Source organism: Protopterus annectens, chromosome 16.part0, assembly GCF_019279795.1.
Source record: "Protopterus annectens isolate FY-2018-M chromosome 16.part0, PAN1.0, whole genome shotgun sequence".
Taxonomy (NCBI): domain Eukaryota; kingdom Metazoa; phylum Chordata; order Ceratodontiformes; family Protopteridae; genus Protopterus; species Protopterus annectens.
The window spans coordinates 711,580,862-711,599,143 of NC_056750.1; the positions used below are offsets into that span (position 1 = coordinate 711,580,862).

The window sequence follows — 18,282 nt, forward strand, 5'->3', positions numbered from 1 at the left end:
GAGCAGCAAAGAAAAGCACTAAAATCAATCAACAGGGCCTAGTAGTGAACATTTCCAGGTATGAGCTCAATGACATTGAACTATCCATTTTGGAAAGGCTTGAGTTTCATACCATCTGGATTTTCTGATGTAGCAGATGTTGTTGTTGATATCAAGTTATTCACTAGAAATATAGCTTTAAAAATGTTGTTTGGGCAAGGAGTGTCAAATAATGCTAGTAATGATTTAAATAGACTTAGAAAGCCCTCGACGTTTATGCCACAACAGCATCCGCTGCTTGAGGCATTTGAAAGGGCTTGTGAATGTGATCTTTTTGATTTATATCATAGTGAAAATGTTAAATCTGATTTTTATAACATCACTTTAGATGAAAGGGCAGCTATTTTTGATTTACAGCAGAATGATGCAATTATTATAAGACAGGCAGACAAAGGGGGTGCCATAGTTATAATGGATAGTGTAATGTATGGCACTAAGATGCAGCAAATGTTGGCTGATAACGATACCTATGAACCTCTAACTGCAAGCTTACTGAATAAACTAATAAGGGACGTACATGGGCAATTGTACGATCTCTTATTGAGTAACATCATAGATATTGATTTGTACAAGTATTTTATTGTGGAGAATCCATTGGTCCCCATTATTAGGGGCTTACCTAAAATTCATAAAGAGTTGTATGAACCACCGATGAGACCTATAGTCTCTAGTAAAGGATGGCTTACTGAACCGCTTTCCATTTATTTGGATAAGGAATTTAAGCCTATTGTCATGAACATCAACCAAGTCCTTAGAGACACCAAGCATTTTTTGGAGAATTTTGCATCAATTAGTAGAACAACGCCTATTAGCAGAGAGGACATTTTAGTGACACTAGATGTTAAATCTTTGTTCACTTCCATACCCAATAATATTGGTATTGAGTATGTTAGGTTACTTTTATTGGAGAACAACATCACTAGTAACAAGATTATAAGATGGATGACAATACTAGAGATAGTATTAGAGAACAATGTCCTTGTATATGATGACAAGTATTTTCTACAAAAAAAGGGGGGTGGCCATGGGAACTCCATGTGCAAACCCGTATGCCAATCTTGTATTGGCATACTGGGAGAGGATGTATATTTTGAACAATGCACTATATTCTGATAAGTTGAGGTACTACAGTAGATTTGTAGATGATGTTTTTATTGTATGGGGTGGTACGGAGACACAACTACATGAATTTGTGTGTTATATTAATAGCACAACTGTGTTTTTGGCCTTTGAAAGTTCGCATTCAAGGAATGCAATAGATTTCCTTGATGTTAGAATGATTAAAAGAAATGATAGTATAGACACTGAAATGTTTAGGAAGTCCTGCTGGAAGAATAACATATTACACCGCAAGAGCATGCACCCTAGACACGTGCATGCCAACATTATGAAGAATCAAGTGCTGAGGGCTTCGAGATTAACAACTCAAGAAAAGACCTATGAACAGCAAAAGGTAGAACTAGCGAACAATTTCGCTCAAAGAGGTTATAAACCAGCGGAGATATGCTTGGCCATTTCAGAGGGAGACACACAGAGAACTGACAAGGGTATTCCCTTTATTCATAGGGACATCGTTAATTCTACTGATACACTATCCATACCTAAGGGGAAGAATAGGTTAGTCATTCCTTTTACGAATAGGAACAGCCACATTAGACGTGTTATACAAAATAATTGGAAACTACTACAAATGGATGATAGGATTAGGAATTTAGTGGATGACCAACCCACTATAGCATATAGGAACATGAAGTCTCTCAAAAGAATGCTGTGTTATGAAAAACCTAAGAATAAGGTGCTGCAGTCACAAAGGGTAGGCACCTTTGCTTGCTGGAATTGCAATCAATGTAAATATATAGCTGATGGCAACATTTTTACACATCCATTCACAGGTCAAACTTTTTCATTTAAAGGCTGTGCGGATTGTAGGACTATGGATTTAATTTATGTAGCTCAATGTCAGTTCTGCAGGCTGTTTTATGTTGGGAAGACTAATAGAACCCTGCGTGAACGAATAAGGGAGCATTTATATGCGATTAATAAGGAGAACACTAACAATGCTTTAGCCAAGCATATACTGGAGCATGGTTCGCAACACAGTTTTAATTTTAGGGTTTTACAATTGGTTACTAGATCCAACAGGTTAGGTAATATTAGAGGTCACACGGAAGAGATTGAAAATAAATGGATATTGAGGTTACAAGCACACAAATATGGGTTAAACGATAAAATTATGTTGAAACCATTTTTGGCTTCCAAACCATTAAAGCATTGAATATAGTTCTTCATATACATTTGTACACATAGTATTTCTGACATTTTAGTGTGTATGTATGTTCATATGTTTAGATTTCATATGTATTATTTTTATACTTATGTATTTTTTAATGTTTTTATATATGGTCATTGGTGAATGCTTGTGTTGGTTTTCCTGACTTTTTTTGATTGACCTTTTAATTACATTAATTACACTGATTAGATACAGCTGCTATTTGAGATGTGTATTTAAAGGAATGTATTCATTTGGGTTTTATTGAAGTCTGAGGAAGCGTTGTAAGGACGTGAAAGCGCTTACTTTCCGGAATCTGTGTTTTTGTCGTGAATAAACTGAGTGACTTTTACTATCTATGTGAGTTTATTTCAGTCGATGGTGCACCTTTCATTGTTAAACAATTTATGTAGTTCATTTGAAAATGCAGATATCAATACGAATAGTGATAGTAGTAACAAATGTGTAATTCACACATATAATAATTTTAATATTTATAATTATACAGATGTGGAGATTACACACGGATTTTTTGGATTATTTACAAAGGGATTCAGTTTTGTGCCAATAAGGAAGCCTAAAATTGAAGAAATAGTATTAGATATAAAATCATTCACTAGAAAACTGAACTTAGGAATTTTATTTCAGGATCAATATAACAATGAAATGAAAGTATTGAAAAGAAGAAGTACATACAATCCACCCCTACAGCAAGATATCCAGAATTTTGAAATGTGTGTCCTGAACATGGTGAGGGACGACTATAAGAAAAGAGATGGGCTAATTAATAACAATAATTTGACAATGGAGGAAGGTAAAATTCTTCAATTACTGAAAAGTCATGAGAAATTGAGAATTATGAAGCCAGACAAAGGGGGAGGTGTGGTCCTCATGGATAAATGGGATTATGCCAACAGGATGATGAAAATTTTAGACATGGAAAATAGATACCGCATTATTTCTGGGAATGAAATTAATATATTATATAGGAGAATCGACCTCATATTAGAGGATAATCTGATGCAGGGACTTATTGATATGGATTTGTACAATTTCCTGAGGGTACCCAAACCAATTATACCTGAAATCTTTGGGAATCCAAAGATACATAAGCAGGTTGAAGACCCCCCCCCCTTGAGACCAATAGTAACATCCCAGGGATCTATGACACAAACATTAGCTATTTACATGGATACTAAGCTAAAACATTTTCATGTACAGTATCCACATATATTAATAGACTCCTGGGACTTTTTAAACAAATTTAATACAATACCATTTCAAGATAATTATTTGTTCCTAACCATAGATGTTAAAGATTTGTTTTCATTTATTCCCCACATGCAAGGCCTAGAATGGTTTGAAAAAATGCTTACTGAATTCAATATGCTTAATGCGGATGAGTATAGGCTTGTCCTAGAGAGTATGGAATTGGTCCTCAAATACAATTTTTTATATTTTCAAGAGGACATTTATCATCAGCTTGATGGAGTTGCAATGGGTTCAGCATGTGCCCCAATTTATGCAAATATTATTATGTTGTATTGGGAATTAACATATGTCTTTGGTTCTAAGTTTCAACAACATATAATAAAATACTTGCGTTTTTTTGGACGACATCTTTATTATATGGGATGGGACCAATGAAAGTATTAATCAATTTATAGATTATTTAAATGGAAGTACTAAGTTCCTTCAATTTACTTTTGATTACAATAAAGAGGAGGCACATTATTTAGACGTTAGGATTAACAAAGACTATACTAAGAAGACATATAAATCTAGGATTCATAGAAAGGAATGTTTTTCAAACTCCTATTTACATTACCAGAGTGACCATCCATTATATTTAAAAAAGAATGTTATAAAAGGTCAGATGATTAGAGTTTCGAGAATGACATCTGACAGAATGGAGTTTATGGAAGAGATCGAAGTTGTTTATAATATGTTTAAGGAGAGGGGATATCCTGCAAGGATGATTAAGAATATTAAAAAGTAAATTATTAAGAGTCGTGATACTAAATATGGTCCACTCCTGAAGCATGATAGTGACCAGAATATATATACCACCACAAGACATTTTGAGGACTATCAGATAGAAGCTAAAGATGCCATACCAAATATAGTTGAAACACCTCGACTAATTTTTACATATTATGCTGATATAGGATAGATGAAATAATGCATTAGTGGAATTTGGAATATGTTTAGTAGGATGATAAATAGAACGACAATTTTCCAACAACCTCTCAGATTTGGTTACAGGAGGAATATGAATCTTAAAAACATTTTTGAGAAAAAGAGAGGTGTTATGTATGAAGGGGCACATACTAAAAAAGGTACCCACAAATGTGGTAGATGTGCGCAATGTCCATTTTTAGCTGGTGAAAAAGAATTATTTATTCCTGGCATTGGCCTTAAATTGAAAAGATGTTCTTCATCCCACATTGCTGCAGTCCTAACACTTGGGTAGTCCGCTGTCCCAGTCGGCCCAAATACCAAAGTATAAGGCTGACGTCGGTCAAGGCGCATTAGTCTGACGTCAGGACGTCAGGGTACAAATGCGCATGACCGACGTCATATCCTCAGTCTTTTTTGCCGCATGGTCCGATGCAGAAGCAGTATTGCGAGTGCAGGTTGGCGTTCTGAAATTTTCTGAAGTCGGAGTTTCAGACCGAATCAAAGTTGGCTAAGTACCCCGTTGGGGAATATTTTGGTTTTTTCTTGCCTCAGTATTTAACCGGATGTCAGAAAAAGTGAATAACTGTATTTCTTGTGGGAAACAGATACCTCATAGGGATTACCATACCTTGTGTATACCTTGCTTAGGGCCTGAGCACGACGTTGTTGGATGTCGCTCTTGTGCTAGATTTAACAAACGCACTATAAAGAGAAGATTAGACTGTGCCAGGTTAGTTTTTGGGAAGCGTTGTAATTATAAAATGCCGTCGGATGCTCCGACGCCTTCGTCTAAAAGCGCAAGGACAAAGCAGCAAAGCCTAGGTTGGAAGAACCGTCTGTCCCGGACGTCGGTTCTTTAGAGGGCTCGGTGGAGCCGGAGTTTCTGCCAGAAGTTTCTTTGGAGTCTTAGGGAGAGACTTTACTGTTACAAGATGTGTCCTCTCAGGAGGTAGGCCAGGCTGAGGGGGCTTCTCGGGTAGCTGTTCTTCCCTCCCTTCCTAAGGTGGTTAGGCCCTCCCCTTCTGTTTCCAAGGCTTCTTCGAGAGGCAGGCCAGGTTTAACTTCAGTGGGTGTTTCTCCTAGTTCTTCAGGGTCTCTGCCTAAGAAACATATGCTTAAAATGGCAGAAGATTTGATTACTATGATTAGAGGTTCTATGCCCCCTCCTGATAAGAGGCCTAGGGTGGAACCTGAGCTTGAGAGTTTTGAGCAGTGTTCGGAGGCTTCTGAGTCTTCGGCTGAAGACTTGCAGGAGTATCCTCCTTATTCTGATTCTGATGTAGATGATTCTACCCCTTGCTTCTCCTCCTGAGGATTTTTCTTTTCAGAGACTCTTCATTCCATGAGGGAGCATTTTAAATGGGAAGGTCAAGATTTCTCTGATTCCAGGAAAAGGCTTAGGGAATTTTGTTTCTACCCCAGCATAGGCCTTTGGCTATACCTCCTGTTCTGGATGTGGTGGAAGATGTTTTGCAGAGGCTTCCTGAACCCTGATTCTTTGCCTCCTGCCCCAGTTAAACCGGATAGGTATTATAGGGTGCCTGAAGCTCATAAGTATCTTTTTAAGAGTCCTAGGGCAGACCCAGAAACTGTTTCTCAGGGGCCTAAAGGTGTTAAGGCTTCTGTTGTTAAAAATCCTGTTCCTCCTGATAAAGAGGCAAGGGCTTTGGATAGATGGGGAAAGAAGGTGTATACTTCTTCCACTTTAGCCATGAGGGCTTTGAATTGCCAGTTCCACATGTTAAAATACCAAAATTATCTCCTTTCACAATTGAAGTCTAAGGTGGATGCTCTGGCGGAAGGTATTGAGTGTAAAGAGTTGCAGGATTTAGTTCATGTTTCTGAACAGGTGGGTAAGCATTCTTTGCAATGTGGTTTTGATGCTGTACAGGCCTCTTCGAGGGTGGCTGCCACTGGTTCTGTTCTTCGCAGGCACGCCTGGCTGAGGGATCAGAATTTGGCTGAGCATGTTAAGACAAGGATTTTAGATGCTCCGTTACAATCTGATGTGTTGTTTGGTTCGCCTGTGGAAGCAGTTTTAAAGAAAATGGAGGACAAGGCTAAGTCTATGCAGACTGTCAAAGATTTTTTGCAGGTTCAGCCTCCGAAGTTTAGTAGAAGTTGGCCTACTAAGGGGTGGACATATCCTTCTTATGATTCCCAGTCTAGGGGTAGGTCTAGACGTGGTAGGGGCAGAGCTCAAGGTTCTTTTAGGCCTAGAACAGGGAGTTCACCTGCTCAGTCTTCTGGTGAGGGCAGGGGTCAGTCCTTTCGTAAACAGACCCAATGACCTGCCTTTTCAGCTGCCAGAACCTTCTCGTCTGGCAGCACCTTTGGGAGGAAGGCTGGCACTTTTCAAAGAAAATTGGAGTTTAATTACCCAAGACAGATGGGTATTGGATATCATTCACCACGGTTACAGGTTTTATTTCCATACCTTGCCTCCTTTCAAAGGCATGCCAGACATTCTTCCTCTACAAAGAAAAGAGGCTCACAAGCAAATTTCTCTGTTACTCCAAATAGGGGCCATTCAGCCGGTTCCTGTGCCAGAAAGAGGCCTAGGATTTTATTCTCGCCTATTCCTAGTACCAAAAAAGGGGAACACGTGGAGACCAATTTTGGATTTATCTATCCTCAACACTTATCTGGACATTCCCAAGTTCAAAATGTTGACGTTACAACAGCTTTTACCTCTGCTGGGAAAAGATCACTGGATGGTAACTTTAGATCTCAAGGAGGCTTACCTTCATGTGCCTATCAGACTAAGTTGCAGGAAGTATCTGCGTTTTCGAGCTGGGAATTCCCATTATCAGTTCTCTGCATTGCCCTTTGGCTTATCTACTGCACCCAGAGTATTCACAAAAGTTCTGGCTCCAGTGATAGCTTACTTCAGGCTAAAAGGAATACAAATCTATCCTTACTTGGACGACTGCCTGATTCTGGCTCAAGAAAAGGAAGACCTGTTTCAGCATTTGGAATATGTGATAGCAGTGCTAAGATGCCTAGGGTATTCTGTGAACGAAATAAAGTCCAGTCTAGTACCCTCTCAAGACATGTGCTTTCTGGGTGTGAGACTGAATACAGCAACCCAGATGGCCTTTTTAACCCCGGACAAACAAAAGAATCTTTCCCTTTACTTTCATCAACTATCTCTTCAGTCCGGGCTGACTGCAAGGACAGTCCTTCAAGCCTTAGGGTTCATGGCATCTTGTATTCTGGTGCTTCCCAATGCCAAACTGCATATGAGGAAGCTACAATGGTATCTCAAAATGTATGGACACAGCACTGCCAGGATTTGGACACTGTCATTCAAATAATACCTTGCATTCAAAAGGAATTTTTGTGGTGGGCTCAGGAATGTCACCTAAACAAGGGACTCTCTGTGACCCGCCAGAGGCGAGTCAGATTCTAACGACAGATGCCTCAGACATAGCTTGGGGAGCTCATCTGAATGGAAAGTGGATACAAGACAAGTGGCCTGCCAGACTACAGCATCTACATATCAACATGAAGGAGATGTTAGCAGTCCAGTTTGCATTAATGGCTTTCAAGGAGTTACTTCTTCCAGGGCAGGTGTTGATTCTAACAGACAACACAACTGTCATGTGGTACATCAACAAACAAGGGGGAACACATTCTTATCCTCTATGCAGGCAAGCAATGATTTTGTGGGAGACTGCACTCAGCTTGCAACTAAATCTTCAGGCAAGGTTTCTGCCGGGAGCACAGAACTCCTTAGCAGATGTGTTAAGCAGGCAAATCCTGGATCCCCACGAGTGGAAACTGGATCTTCATGTATTTCGGAAATTGACAGTGTCATGGGGAACTCCAGACATAGATCTGTTCGCTTCTCCGTTAAACCACCAGCTGCCAAAGTTTTGCACGAAAAGGATTCATCACACAGCTTGGAAAGTGGATGCTCTTTCTTTCAGTTGGAAAAATCTTCATGTGTATGCCTTTCCACCTCTGCCTCTCCTCCCAAAGGTACTCCTAAAGGTCAGACAAGACTAGCCAAGGATGATTTTAATAGCTCCAGATTGGCCTCGGCAACACTGGTACCCATTACTGAGGAGTCTGGTAAGGAAGCCTCCATGGCCTTTACCTTTGATTCCACACCTATTGTCTCAGAGGGATGGTCATCTACTCAATGTCAAGCTTCACTCTCTTCATCTAACAGCCTGGCATATTCTGTTTTGAACCACAGTAGGTCTCAACTTCCTCAACAAGTTTTGAATGTGATTATGGAAGCCAGAAGACCTAGTACAAGGAAAGTGTACGCAGAAAAATGGAAGAGATTTTTATTTTGGAGTGCAGCAAAGGATTTGGAGGTTTCTGAGCCTAATTTGAGTGTGGCTCTTCAATATCTTACTGAGTTATTGGACAAAGGTTTGTCTTTCTCTTCCATTAAGATTCATGCTGCAGCAATTTCAGCTCACTATGATTGTGACCCACCATTGTTTTCTCATCCTTTGTTCAAGCAATTTCTTAGAGGGGCAAAGAATATAAGACCCCCGAGAGCTCCTACTCCTGCTTGGGACCTCAATTTTGTGTTGGAGAAACTTACTCTACAACCTTTTGAGCCTGCGCTACTGCTGAATTGAAATACTTGTCATGGAAGACTGCTTTTTGTTGGCCATTACTTCTGCAAGAAGGGTTTCTGAATTGCAGGCCCTTATGGCGGTTGAGCCTTTTTGATTTTCCATAAGGATAGGGTATCATTACGTACTAATCCTTCCTTTATGCCTAAGGTGGTCTCTAGTGTGGCTTTAAACCAAACTATTCATTTGCCTACTTTTTATGCAGATCCCCAAAATAAGGGGAAAAGATTTTGCACACTTTAGATGTACACAGGCAGTTGCGTTATTATTTAAGCAGGACTAAGGATTTTAGGCAGTCTCAGCAGTTGTTTGTTTCTTTTGCTTTGAGTTCTCAGGGCAAGCCTGTGTCAAAACAAACTATTTCTAAGTGGATTGGGTTTTGCATTGCATTTTGTTATTCCCATCATGGCAAGGAGATTCCAGCTGGGATTAGGCCTCATTCCACTAGGGCTACTGCCACTTCAACTGCATTTCTAAGGGGTGGCAACTAAGGATATTTTGGAGGCAGCTACTTGGAGTTCAGTGCATACTTTCTCTAAGCATTACCACCTTCCTCTCTACTCTAAATCTAGGGCTGGTTTTGCCACGGCTATTTTGCAGGGCATGTTGACAGCTCCAGCTTCTTTATGATTTGCCAGCCTCCCTTACCTCTGCTTTGGGATTCTACCCAAGTGTTAGGACTGCAGCAATGTGGGATGAAGAACATAGTACAGTTTTGTACCTACCATAAATGTAGATGTTCAAGATCCACATTGCTGCAGTCCAATTTACCTCCCTCCTTCCCTCTGTGTTTAGGGGTGGTTGTGTGGGTGGGGTTGTACTTTGTAAATTTGTATATATTGTACATATATTTGGTACAGGAGTGTTTGGTGTTTTTTGGTTTTGGCCTTATCTTTTTAGGGTCTTCTGACATCTGGGGCAAGAAAAGACTGAGGATATGACGTCGGTCATGCGCATTTGTACCCTGACGTCCTGACGTCAGACTAATGCGCCTTGACCGACGTCAGCCTTATACTTTGGTATTCGGGCCGACTGGGACAGCGGACTACCCAAGTGTTAGGACTGCAGCAATGTGGATCTTCGAACATCTACATTTATGGTAGGTACAAAACTGTACTTTATAGTTACTCCAGTTGTTACACAAAAGGAGTGGTCTATTTAGCATATTGTAAAAATTGTTGGGCCTATTATGTGGGGAAAACTGAAAGGAATTTAAGAACTTGTATCTATGAACACATTAGAGATATTAAAAACAGAATGAAAACAATGCACTTTATAGGCACACACTAAAATGTAAAAACATGAATATTAAATTTTGGGTACTAGAAGAGGTGAAACAGAGAGAGGGGTGGTGATTGGGAGACGTTTTTAGAATATCAAGAGATGATATGGCAGATTAGATTAGACTCATGCTCCTATTTGGGCATGAATGATCATATTTCTTTAAAACCTGCCTTGAAATTATTGGCATTGAACCCCAAGTGACTGTATTAATTTGAATTTTATTTTCATTTTTATTTTTATATTTGAAGGTTGTGTAGTTTTATGCTCTGTATTTATAATATCCAAGTAGTTTTTTTATATTTTTATATTATTTATGTTATCATACTCCATACATATATTTACAATATACATTTCTACATATGATTACGTATACTAAAATAATATCATTAATATTATTAGTATTATACTCATTTATAATTATTACTATTTTTAACATATGCATACATACATATACATACAAATATATATATTTTATATGGTTTTTATCACTATTTATATTTTATTGTTCATTTTTATATGTACAAATATGTATTATATATATATATATATATATATATAATATATAATATATTTATTCATACATTTTTTAACATCCATATACACACACATTGTTTTATACTATGCCTTCTCAGTAATTGAACAAGTAACATGAACTTTCCTAAGATACACATCAAAGTACATGTTTGTTGACGAATGAATGATTATATAAGAAAATATACTTATTAACTGCATTACTATGACAACATGTTGCTATGACGATTTGTTGCTAGCCGCAACTAGTATTTAAATTGGAGCAAATTGAGTTACTGTTGATTCTGAGGAAGTCTTGGGATACGAGACGAAAGCACGCTAAATCTGTTTGCCCGTTTTTGTTTTTATGTTTGGTGTATTAAAAACTTCTTTGCCTGTGACTCGTGGGTCCTAATTTTTGGATTACCATTGGAAGACTTGTGGAGGACAACCTTTATTGTGCTGGTCAGTGGAGCTATTTACAGTATATATGTAATTGTTCACAGAAGGCATATGTAAGCTTGTTAATAGCTTCATACAGGTAGCTGTACCTACCAGGAATAAGTAGAGAACTAACTCAACAAAACAAGACACCCTGGTGGAATCATATCATTAATAGGCTGTATAACAGAAGAAGGAAAACTGTGGCAAAAATTAGGTGGTGTAGCAACCAGAAGGATAAAAGCAGTCTCATCAAACTAAACAAACGACTCAGTGGACAAATAGTCTACCAAAGGCAAATTTGTGGTAAATCTGGCCTCCTAAGGTAAAGACAGCCAAAAGCTGCCTGCACCCTCAAAAGCAATACATCGTTGTATGCTGAACTCACTGCAATGGAGCCATCTACGCTGAGCCAGCAGATATATCAAACCTATGGGTAGACAAGTTCAGCTGTCCCTTTGCCCATCCCTACAGCCTTCCCTCAGGAAGTACCATCAAATGTACTACCCTCATTTATCACTATGCTACAGGTCCTAAATACTCTAAGGCTAAGAACATTGTATCAGTGGGTCTCAATGATATCCCAGACTGCCTTTTAAGTAGCATGAAGCAAGACCTATCAGGCCATGTGGAATCACTACATCTACAGCCTCTAAACAGGCTCTTTGCCTCATGAATGGAGAATGGCAAGAGTCATCCCTCTGCAAAAATGTGAGCCATCTATGGACCGTGAAAACTACAGGCCCATAAGTCTCCCTAGTCTCTTATGCAAAGAAATGGAAAGGATTATCATGGAAATTAACAATGACGTAGGAAAGGCTTCGGACACTGGACCCATCTCAGTTTGGTTTCATCGTAGGTAGGTCATACTTGCTCAACCTGGTGGACTTATTTGAGAGGGTTACCAAAGCAGTGGAAAAGAGCAAAACGGTTCACACCTTAACCTGGCCAAGGCATCTGACACAATACCCCACTCAGGCATTCTTGACTAACTCGAGAGGTTAGGTACAATTTGTCGTGTCACCCAGTGGCCAGCCAGCTGGCAAAGAGGACCCAGGAAGTTAGAGTTAGGGAGTCCACCTACACATAGTGGCCAGTAACCAGCTGAGTACCTCATTGATCAGTTCTGGGATAGTTTATCAGACGTATCACTGAGTGCATTGCCCCATTTAGTGTATACCTAACCAGGCACACTCAACAATTGGAATGTTCACAGTGGTTCATCACTTACAGTACAGGGTATGAATAGCATGTCCTTTGCAGACCACCTCAAAGCCTATCCCTGTGTTCTGTTTCTTACAGGCTGAAGGGAGAGATATACAACGCATTGTTGGACCTCTCTCTGATGTACCTCCTGCATATCTACAAAACAAACAGCACCAGAATTATTCATTCTAAAGACTTAAACCTTGCCTGTCATATAAATAGGACGTGCTAGAAAACCTGTTATGTATCCCAGAGACTAACCTTTTTTGGAACAGGCTCCCCATCCATGTGAAGAAGAGTTTCTCAATGTCCCAATTCAAGTGTAACTTGAATAACTAGATGATGAACTAAAAATTCACCACTGGTTTGGCACCTATATCTTTATTGGATGCAGTCAGGGTATAAATGATCCTTTTTCCAGTATCCTGCTTATAAAATGTTATGATGTTCATCGTGCATACAGCTGCAGTCATTACAGATGGGTTATCCTGCCGTCCGGCGGGTCCTCGGTCGGCCGAATTCCAAAATCTAGGTCCGGCGTCGGTTGTCGTCGCTTCTTCCCTGACGTCAGTGCGGCAGGGGTACAAAAGAGGCAGCCAACTCCATTTTTTTCAGTCTTTCTTGCCGCGCGGTGCCCGAAGCAGAAGCAGTTCGCAAGTGCCAGTCGGCCAGCTCCTGAGATTTACGAAAGTATTTCAGCTGAAGTCTTCTTTAAAGCTAAGTACCCCGTTGGGGAAACTTTTCTTGCCTCAGACCGATGTCAGACAAAGTTAATAATTGCATTTCATGTGGGAAGCAAATACTGCATAAGGATTTCCACTCTTTCTGTATACCTTGCTTCGGCCCAGACCACGACGTCTCGGCCTGCCGTTTTTGTGCTAGATTCAACAAGCGCACTATTAAGGGACGGGCGGAGTTCGCCCTTCATTATTTTGGCAAAAAAAATAATTATATCATGTCGTCGGATACTCCGACTCTAGTTTTGAGCAAAAGACGCAAAGATAAGGACCGACATCCAAGGTCCGCACCGACTACTGAGACCACGCTTTGGCCGACTACCGGTTCTCCGGTTCTCAGCAAGGCGCCTACCCAGCCCCTGAGTACCGATGAAACTACATTACCGGTGACTTCAGTACCTGAGGTCGCAGGCTCCTCGGTCCCCATTCCAACTGCAAATACCGACGCCACTCTTGGCGGGGAAACTCAGAATTTAGACAGGCCTGCCATTTCTGAAGGCGTCTTCAGGCCTTCCACCTTCTCTATTAAATCTTTCAGTAAATCTAAAGCAGCCATGAAAACCAAAAAAACAGGGTCCTCAGACCTCCTCTCAAGGCCCCATGCCTAAAAAGCAGATGCTTAAAATAGATGAGGATTTGATTACTCTTATCAGGGGTTCTCAACCCCCCTCTGACAAAAGACCCAGATTAGAGGAAGACTACCCTTCCTCAGATCAAGCTTCTATTACCTCAGAACACTCTGAGGACCAGGATTACACCTATTCCCCTTTCGAAGACTCTGATGAGGCGTCTATTCCCACGGTCTCCCCCCTGAGGACTACTCTTTTGGGGAAACCCTGCATACATTGAGGGAACACTTTCACTGGGAAGGCCAAGATTACTCAGATTCCAAGAAAAGGCTCAGGGAATTTCTACTGCTCCCCCAGCACAGGCCCCTGGCTATCCCTCCTGTTTTAGATATTTTGGATGATGTGTACACAGAAGCCAGCCTTAATCCAGATTCCCCACCTCCAGCTCCTGCTAAACCAGACAGGTATTACCGGGTTCCTGATTCTCACCAGTTCCTATATAAAAGCCATACTGCTGACCCAGAAACTATTTCACAGGGTCCCAAGGGAATTAAGGCCTCCACTGCTAAAAACCCATTACCTTCAGAGAGAGATTCCAGAGCATTAGAAAGGTGGGGGAAAAAGGAGTATACCTCGGCCACTTTAACCATGAGGGCATTAAACTGTCAATTCCATATGTTAAAGTACCAACAGTTTTTGCTATCTCAGTTGAAAAGCAAAATGACACAACCAGAACAACCAGATTTGAAAGAGTTGCAGGATTTGTTGCATGGTGCAGAGCAAGTGGGTAAACATACCTTGCAGTGTGGTTTTGATGCTTTAGAGGCCTCATGTAGAGCTGCTGTTACGGGGTCTGTTATACATAGACATGCTTGGCTCAAAGAGCAAACCTTACCAGATCATGTCAAAGCAAAATTATTAGATGCACCACTTCAAAAAGATGTATTGTTTAGTGTTAAAGCTGAGGAGGTACTAAAGAAAATGGAGGAAAAAGCAAAATCAATGCAAACAGTGAAAGATTTCCTGCAGGTACAACCTCCACGTTTCAGCAGAAACTGGACTTCAAAAAATTGGTCCTTTCCAGCCACGGACAGACCTCAAAGGGGCAGATACAGACGCCCAAGGGGTAGAGGGCAACCTCAAGGATCTTACAGAGCAAGACAGTGGCAAGCACCAACCCCAAGAGGTGGGGAAGATAGATCATAGTCATTTAGAAAACAGACACAATGACTTCCCCCTATACCTGCCAAGAAAAGCTTTAATGGCAGCACCTTTGGGCGGAAAACTGGCATTATTCTCAAAAAATTGGGATAATGTTACAAAAGACAAATGGATTCTGGACATTATAGACAGAGGCTACAGGTTCCACTTTCACACCCTTCCAAAAATGAGAGGCATGCCAAACCTGTCACAAAATCAAAGGGCAGAGGCGCAAAGACAAATTTCCGCTCTCATGGACATGAAAGCGATTCAAGAGGTACCTGCAAAAGAACAAGGTCAAGGTTTTTATTCCAGACTATTCCTGGTACCATGGAAAGACAACGATTAGAGACCTATCTTAGACCTATCCATCCTAAACACATATCTACAGATGCCAAAATTCAAGATGCTCACATTACAGCAGCTTCTTCCCATGCTGGGCAAGGAGTCTTGGCTGGTAACATTGGACCTCAAGGAGGCATACCTGCATGTCCCTATCAGACAAGATTGCAGAAGATACCTCAGATTTCTTGCAGGTTCAACCCATTACCAATTCTCTGCATTGCCCTTTGGCTTTTCTACTGCGCCCAGAGTGTTTACGAAATGCCTGGCATCAGTAATCGCCTTCTGCAGACTACAAGGAATACAAATCTACCCATATCTGGACGACTGCCTGATCCAAGCGGACAGCAAGGACATACTATTGCAGCATCTGGCTTTTGTAATAAAACTGTTAAACGTCCGGGGATACACAGTCAACAAAAAGAAATCAAAACTAATACCTTTTCAACAAATAATTTTCATGGGTGCCAGCTTGAATACAACCATCCAGATGACCTACCTCATGCCAGACAAACAAGGGCAACTGTCTCAATACTTCAGCAACATGGCAACTTTCACCAGGCTAACTGCAAGGAAAGTCCTGCAGGCTCTGGGATTCATGGCATTTTGCATCCTACTAATCCCATGTGCAAAGCTGCATATGAGGAAACTTCAATGGTACCTAAAGAAGTTTTGGTCTCAACACAGCCACAGCTTGGAAACAATTATACCACTCATTCCATGCCTTCAAAAGGAATTTTTGTGGTGGGCTCAAGCATGCCAAAGAAACACAGGTCTCCCTTTCTGTGTACCTCAAGCAACTCAAATCATCACAACAGACGCCTCAGACTACGCCTGGGGAGCACACATGGCAGATCAGTGCATTCAGGGAAAATGGTCCCAAAAAGAGAAGCACCTACACATCAACCAAAAGGAGATGCTAGCCGTGCAAAATGCTCTTATGACCTTCAGAGACCTACTGCATCCAGGCCAGTTATTGATAAGGACAGACAACACCACAGTGATGTGGTACATAAACAAACAGGGGGGAACTCATTCATACCCCCTGTGCAGGCAAGCCATGACCCTATGGAACACAGCACTGGAATTGCAAATTCAACTACAGGCACAATTCCTGCCAGGGAAGGAAAACACATTGGCAGACAACCTAAGCAGAAATATGACAGATCCACACGAATGGAAGTTGCATCCTCAAGTTTTTACAAAGATAACTCAGGCATGGGGACAGCCAGACATAGATCTATTTGCTACCCACAGAAATTACCAGTTGAAAAAAATTTTGTTCAAGGACCTATCATCCACAGGCCTGGAAAGTGGACGCACTCTCTTTCAATTGGACAACATTGACAGTTTATGCCTTCCCGCCTCTTCCTCTACTGACCAAAGTTCTATTAAAAGCCAGAGCAGAGAGGCCGCAAATGATTCTCATTGCTCCAGACTGGCCAAGACAACACTGGTATCCGCTCCTGAGGAGCCTGACACATTCCCCGCCATGGATCCTACCTCTAGTCCCTCTTCTGCTGTCACAGCACAACTACAAAACCCTTCACAGCCAGCTCAAAACCCTAAATCTAGCTGCATGGAGAATTCCTTAATTTCCCAACAGACTCTCCTCTCCAAGGAGGTGCAGGATGTCATCTTGGAGGCCAGAAGACCTTCTACTAGAAAAGCCTACTCCGCCAAATGGAAACGATTTTGTGACTGGAATCAAGAAAAGGGCCAGAATCCTTGGGTAATAAATATACCTCAAATTTTACACTACCTAGCTGAGATGTTAAATAGTGGACTTTCCTTCTCCTCCATCAAGATCCATGCTTCAGCCATTTCTGCACAATACAACACAGATCCTCCTTTATTTTCACATCCTCTCTTAAGGCAGTTACTCAGAGGGGCAAAAAATATAAAACCCCCAAGGAAACCACCAGTCCCTGCTTGGGACCTCAACTTCGTATTGGAAAAGCTGACCCTTCCCCCCTTTGAGCCAGCTTCTTCAACAGAACTACAATACTTGTTATGGAAAACAGCCTTTCTTCTGGCTATCACCTCAGCACACAGGGTTTCGGAGCTACAGGCCCTCATGGCTGTGCAACCATTCATCATTTTCCATCAGGACAGAGTTTCCTTATGAACCAACCCTACCTTTATGCCAAAGGTGGTATCCAGTGTAGCTTTGAATCAGACTATTCACTTATCTACCTTTTATCCAAATCCACAAAACAGAGGGGAAAGACTACTACATTCCTTGGACATTCACAGACAACTTCATTATTATTTGGACAGAACAAAGCCATTCAGGAAATCCGAGCAACTCTTTGTGTCCTATGCTACAGGTACTCAAGGAAAGGCTATTTCCAAACAGACAATTTCAAAATGGATAGCTCACTGCATACGCTTTTGTTACTCATTCCATGGAAAAACTGTGCCTGCATGCATCAGATCCCACTCCACCAGGGCCACAGCTACCTCTGCAGCTTTCCTCGGCGGGGTCCCTACCAAGGACATTTTGGAAGCAGCCACTTGGAGTTCAGTGCACACTTTCTCCAAGCACTATCACCTTCCACTATACTCTAAATCTAGAGCGGGTTTTGCCACAGCAGTCTTGCAGGGCATCCTTGCTCCTCCTAGTTCCACTTAGTGCCTACCACCCTTACTTAGCTTTGGGATTCTTCCCATCTGTAATGACTGCAGCTGTATGCACGATGAACATAGTACAGTTTTGTACCTACCATAAATGTAGATGTTCGAGTGCTCATACAGCTGGAGTCCAGGTTACCCCCCCCTCCGTCCCCTCTTAGGACAGGCCTTATGACAAACACCTTATCATACAACCTATTTGGGGTATTCTTTTATGGTGTATTTGCTTGCAACTACTGTTTTTTGATTTTTCTATATTGCATGTTTGCATA

At 41.1% G+C, this 18,282-nt stretch overlaps 1 protein-coding gene across 13 annotated transcripts in view; it reads left to right on the plus strand.

The window, feature by feature from the left end:
- LOC122790995 (zinc finger protein 618-like) overlaps nucleotides 1–18,282 on the plus strand; it is a 2,638,133-nt gene that overhangs the window by 1,824,638 nt on the left and 795,213 nt on the right. The gene's annotated exons all lie outside the window — the stretch shown is intronic.